Genomic DNA, 6,804 nt, shown 5'->3' on the forward strand with positions numbered 1-6,804 from the left:
TTGTGGAGGTAAGACATCTCTTATTTTTATTTCTCTTTATATACACAAAATGACAGACTGAATCCCCACGAAGCCATAGCAGAAGAGATATGGCTCACTACCGTGTAATTTTTCTGTTCCTTTTCTTCTTGATTTATCCATATTTAGCATTTAAGATTTAGCACTTCCTTGAAATTCTCCGTTGGCTTGCAGGGCATTTATATTATCCTGGTTTTCTTAGTGTCATTGAAAGCTCTTCCTACTCTGTCCTTACTCCTTACTGAGTTTGGAATGTTTCCTATTTATAGGATATGACTTAGGGATAGAATGGAATCTTTCTGTGAAAACCATGCCTATTAATTACTTCAATTTCTGATTTAAAATATTAAATTATAATGGAATAAATCTATTGTTTCCTATTATATATCATTAACATTATTATACAGTTTAAAACCAGTTAGAGTTTTTTGAACCATATTTTGCTTTTTTTTTTTTTTTTTTGAGAAAGAGTCTCACTCTGTCACCCAGGCTGGAGTGCAGTGGTGTGATCTCAGCTTACTGCAACCTCCACCTCCTGGGTTCAAGCAATTCTCCTGCCTCAGCCTCCTGAGTAGCTTGAGATTACACACGTGTGCCACCATGCCTGGCTAATTTTTGCATTTTTAGTAGAGATGGGGTTTCACCATGTTGGCCAGACTGGTCTCAAACTCCTGAACTCGTGATCTGCCCGCCTTGGCCTCCCAAAGTTCTGGTATTACAGGCGTGAGCCACTGTGCCCTGCCCATATTTTGCTTTTAATTAGTGAAGTTAATATTTCCTACTTAGGAGGAAGAGCTAAGTATTATTTTAAAACAGTACAAAAATAAACAGGTACAAAGGATTATTTAACTTGGATTCCCTTGAAAACAGAATCTGGGGCAGGGGTTAAGTGCTGATATTTAATCTATGAGGTGCAATCTTTGGGCGTGGACATTGAGGGGGACACTGTATTGTCCTGCCACTGCTTCATGGTGAGCTCAGAGAGACACAGCTAGTCACTCAGTAGGAGTGCTGGCACAGTCATTGGGGAAGTCTCTCAACAAACTTTCTGGACAAACTGCCTTAGGGCAGTTTTTGGGAGGAAGGAAAACAAATTCCCATTGGTTAGAGTTTGCCCCACAGGGAGTTAACTCCTCCATAATTCCAGGTTGCATCATCCAGCTCCTTTGGTGGTTACTCAGGAAGTCATATCCCTGTGAGGTGTGGCATTTTATCCAAGTCTGAAAGTGAAGGAAAAGCCAGAAACCCTAGGTATGGGCTGGGCATGGTGGCTTACACCTGTAATCCCAGCACTATAGGAGGCCGAGGCTGGCAAATCGTCTTGAGTCCGTCAGTTCAACACCAGCCTGGGCAACATGGTGAAACCCCATCTCTACAAAAAATTTTAAAAAGTTAGCTGGGCGTGGTGGCACGCACCTCTAGTCCCTGCTACTCAGGAGGCTGAGGCAGGAGGATGGCTTGAGCTTGGGAGGCAAAGGTTGCAGTGAGCAGAGATCTTGCCACTGTACTCCAGCCTGGGCAACAAAGTGAGATCCTATCTAAAAAAAAAAAAAAAAAAAAGAGCCCAGGTATGTTAGTCATTGTCCTACCTGTTCAACCTTGAGGTAGAGCCTGGCACATTCTAGGAAATGACTGATCAGCCCCAGACATGGCATAACTATGGTCTAATGAAACTGGTTGGCAGCAGTGGCAGCTGAGGTGGAGCAAGAGCTGTCATCCATTATTTTGTTGCTGTCCTCCCTTAAATTGGCAATGCTGCCTGTATAAGATAAACCTCTTTGGTTGAAGGGCTGCATGTAATAGCAACTGAATGGCTAAGCAAAATTAAAAAAAAAAATTTAAGGCCGGGTGCGGTGGCTCACGCCTGGAATCTCAGCACTTTGGGAGTCTGAGGTGAGCGGATCATGAGGTCAGGAGATGTGAGACCATCCTGGCTAACACAGTGAAACCCTGTCTCTACTAAAAACACAAAAAATTAGCTGGGCGTGGTGGCACGTGCCCTGTAGTCCCAGCTACTCGGGAGGCGGAGGCAGAAGAATCGCTTGAACCTGGGAGACGGAGGTTGCAGTGAGCTGATATCGCGCCACTGCACTCCAGCCTGGACAACAGAGTAAGACTGTCTCCAAAAAAAAAAAAAAAAAAAATTTAATTGGCAAATAAAATTATATGTACTTATGTACAACATGATGTTTTGAAGTATATTTGCATTGTGGAATGTTTAAATCTAGCTAATTAGTAAATGGATTACCTCACAGTTATTATTTTTGTGCTGAGAGGAATGTTTTGAAAGGTTATGAGAAAGCTCACACGATGGAAGAGAAGGCTGGGTAACCAGACTCATAAACAGAAAACAGGCAGCTTTAGAATATTGAGAGAAGAAACTGCCCAAAGTTCTCTTCTAATTAGTGCTATTTAAAAAACGAACTATAGGCTGGGCATGGTGGCTCATGCCTGTAATCCTAGCACTTTGGGAGGCCAAGGCAGGCGGATTAACTGAGTTTAGCAGTTCAAGACCAGTCTGTGCTGCGTGTGGTGGCTTACGCCTGTAATCCCAGCACTATGAGAGGCCGAGGTGGGCAGATCACCTGAGGGGTCAGGAGTTTGAGACCAGCCTGGCCAACATGGTGAAACCCCATCTGTACTAAAAATACAGAAATTAGCCTGGTGTGGTGGCGCCTGCCTGTAATCCCAGCTACTTGGGAGGCTGAGGCAGGAGAATTGCTTGAATCCCGGAGGTGGAGGTTGCAGTGAACCAAGATTGCGCCATTGCACTCCAGCCTGGGCAACAAGGGCGAAACTCCATCTCAAAAAAAAAAAAAAAAAAAAAAAAAAACCAGCCTGGCCAACATGGTGAAACCATGTCTCTACTGAAAAAAAAAAAAAAAAAAAAAAAAGCCAAGGCACGGTGGCTCACTCCTGTAATCCCAGCACTTTGGGAAGCCGAGGCGGGCAGATCACGAGGTCAGGAGATGGAGACCATCCTGGCTTACACGGTGAAACCCTGTCTCTACTAAAAATACAAAAAAATTAGCCTGGCACGGTGGCGGACACCTGTAGTCCCAGCTACTTGGGAGGCTGAGGCAGGAGAATGGCATGAACCCGGGAGGTGGAGCTTGCAGTGGGCGGAGATCACACCACTGCACTCCAGCCTGGGTGACAGAGCGAGACTCTGTCTCAAAAAAAAAAAAAAAAAAAAAAAAAAAAAATTAGCTGGGTGTGGCGGCTGTAGTTCCTGTAGTCCCAGCTACTCCGGAGGCCGAGGCAGGCAAATCGCTTGAACCTGGCAGGCGGAGGTTGCAGTGAGCCGAGATGCCACTGTACTGCAGCCTGGGTGACAGAGGGAGACTGTCTCAAAAAACAAACAAAAAACCCAAAAAAACCTATAAGCATTACAGGCTTGCTTGCATCATTCTCAAGATTGAAAATCCCAGGAGAAAGAGTCTGGTTGGCCAAGCCTAAATCAAATGCCCACCCTCTGGGGTGACAAAACAACCCGTAAGGACCAGGATTTCTTTCTCCTCAAGCCTATGTACAATGGAGAGAGAAAAACTCCACAAGGAAAACTGTGTGCAATTAGAAAGGGGAAACTGATGTGGTATTAACAAGATGTCCATTATAATTCGCCCTTTAGCTGTTCAACATTCAAGAATTTTTTTTTCATGTACTTTCAGAAATACTAGTATAATACAGTTATTCTTCATAAAAAGTTTCTCACCCCCTCTTCTGAGGGGGGACAACCCAGTCTCATTATTTGCTGCATCACAATCAAGTCCAGGATATGTGGGTGATGTACATTTCTGCTTTAGCTTCAGCTTAACTGTGTTAATCAAGTCCTAGAAGCAGAGCCTAAGCTAGGGATTTTTGTGCAATTGATTCACTTCGAGAGTGCTCTCAGTTGAAGCAGAATGAGGAAAGGAGCACAGGGCAGGGAAAATTGGTCAAACCATGATGCAGTCTCAGCAGTGTCAACCTGATCCCAAGTTCTGGAGTCTGAATTATATACAGAATTGGTACCAATTTGAGACACAAAGTATGAATAAATGATCTGAAGGCCCATTCCAAGTGAGATCACCTCCACCTAGAATTTATGGTTTAATAGCATGTCTTAACTCTCCTGTTTCTTGGGAATTCCAGGGTCTGTAAATTTCTAGATATGCCTTGTGAGTTTTCTCATAAATTCCCATTCCCACTGATAGCAGAAAAAACTGGTCTTCCTTTTTTTTTTTTTTTATTTGAGACGGAGTTTTTCTCTTGTTGCCCAGGCTGGAGTGCAGTGGCACGATCTCGGCTCAGTGCAACCTCCGCCTCCCAGATTCAAACAATTCTCCTGCCTCAGCCTCCCGAGCAGCTGGGATTACAGGCGTGCTCCACCAAAGCTAGTATAACTGGCACTCAATTCAGTGGTCTCTCCTTGACTGTCTCGCCTTGGCTTTCACTGGTACTGCAAATCTTTTGCTATTCTGCCGTCTCTATCCAGCCACTAGCTGGGCTCTTTATCTTACAGCTGCTGCTATGCAGTAACCGTATCTTTTACCATGACCCCATCACAAGCCCCATTGGTTCTCAAATGATGTCCCTCTTACGACATCTGGGAATCAAAGGAAATTCTGTGGGGTGTTTGTGTCTGTAATCTCAAATCATCTCTGTGCCAAACATTGTGTATCTCTCGGTCTTCTGTGCTTTCTATCCTATGTGGTCATAGGAACACTTTGCAGGGTTTCAAATTAGAAGTGAGGCTAGTGCCTTGTTTTTGCGCTTTTGGCGACCTTTTCAACCCATCTGGAGTTTCTGCTCTCTCACTAATCATCTCCCACTGCTCTTGCCCCAGGCTGAAATATAGGAAGGTCTCTGGGGATGGCCTGAGCCAGGAGCCGAGATAGCACCACTGCACTCCAGCCTGGGCGACACAGCCAGACCATCTTTAAAAAAAAAAAAAAAATTCTTCTCCTTTTTTTGGTTCTCTTTAACATAAGAACTTACTGGATTGAGACAGGGTCTGTCACCCAGGCTGTAGTGCAGTAGTGCCATCAAGGTTCACTGCAGCCTCCACTTCCCGGGCTCAGGCGATCCTCCTACCTCAAGCCCAACTGGGACTACAGGTGTGTGCCACCATGCTTGGCTAATTTTTTGTAGAGATGAGATTTCACCATATTGCCCAGGCTGTCTCAAACTCTTGGGCTCAAGCCATCTGTCCACCTTGGCCCCCAAAATGTTGGGGTTACAAGTGTGAGCCACTGCACGAGGCTAATGAAATTTACTTCGAATCACAGCAATCTGAAGCAATTCATTACCTAATTCACATGAACGATAGTAATTGAGTACTAAAAAAACTTAAAACTAATGAAAGGGTTTTTTAAAAGAAAATTTTGCTGTTTGGTTTCTTGATTTTCTTTGCTATTAGATCAGGTTTAGTATTTTACATTAAGATGTCTCAGTACAATAAAACATAAAGGCAAACAAAATTTGAATTCATTAATAGTAGGAAAAGGTTTTAAATTCTTGAGATAACTAGTACAACCTGGTTTCCATCTGTTAGCATTTTGGTAATTAACTTTCAAAAAGTTAGGCTAAATTAGGCTATTAATTTTTGAAACTAAGTCAGCATTATGCACCAGTAACTTCTTACAAAATTGGCTCAATATTCCATTTAATTAAAGAGCTTATGTTCACTTCTCCTACCCTTTGTGAAAATTCTCCCAACCTGTCCCAATTCTCACCCAAATTTTAAATACCACTTACCAATCAATAGTAGTGGCAATGCAAAAGGCCCCTCTCCCTCCCAAAGCTGTATATCAAAGATATCAATGCCAGATATTCTTCAATCCATTAAGTCTTCAGTAGAATGATGTGTTTAAGGTCTGAAATTATTGTAAAACGCAAAAGTGAAAACATTTGCAGCTAATAGTCCATGTGTTACATAACTCATTTATAGGTAACAGATAAAAGCTTTGGAAGCCAGTGTTCTCTCCAGGGATGCTTTCCTCCAGTAGAATTAACAATTTGACTAAAGTGTCCTTGTCATTTTTCTTTAGGGGTAAGGGCTTATTTCACTCTGAGCAACCCCAACTCACCCACACTGGGGAAACCATACCACAGGTAGCATTCACTAGTTTTAAGTGATATTTTGACATTTATTTCATGTTCTTTGTTAATCAAAAGATCACTCTACGCCCCTCCCCAAACTAAATGTCAATCAACTCTAATTCCCTTAAAAGACATTATTCTGTTCATACTATTAATACTTACATGAATTCTAGAACTGCCCAACTGATTATACACAAGCCTCTGACCTAAATTCAATAATTACATTCATGACTCCTTTCCTATATAGTTGTTCCATGTTTTGAGGCAGGAGGATTGCTTGTGCCCAGAAGATGGAGGTTGCAGTGAGCCAAGATTATGCCACTGCACTCCAGCCTGGGAAAAAGAGCAAGACACTGTCTCAAAAAACAAAACAAAAACAGTTTTCAAGCTTTCTGGACAGCTGGAGGTTAATAAGTAGTATTTCAGGAATATGAGCCGGGAACCATACTCTGCAGTTATTTTACATTATCTCCGATATTCTCAAACATCAAACTAAAGCTATTTTAGAGAAAGGAACCAAGTAACTCACTCAAAATTTCTCATAGGTAATAAGGAAAGCTCTGGCTGACTATAAGAAAAAAAAAAATTGGATGACTAGGCTCTCATTTTGCTAAATTACCACTTTAATAAATTATGAGCCCAACTACCACCCCTGCCAGCTTTCACTTATAAATGCTAGAAAAACACTTCACACAAAAAAAT

The sequence above is a fragment of the Pongo abelii genome, chromosome 13, assembly GCF_028885655.2.
Source record: "Pongo abelii isolate AG06213 chromosome 13, NHGRI_mPonAbe1-v2.0_pri, whole genome shotgun sequence".
Taxonomy (NCBI): domain Eukaryota; kingdom Metazoa; phylum Chordata; class Mammalia; order Primates; family Hominidae; genus Pongo; species Pongo abelii.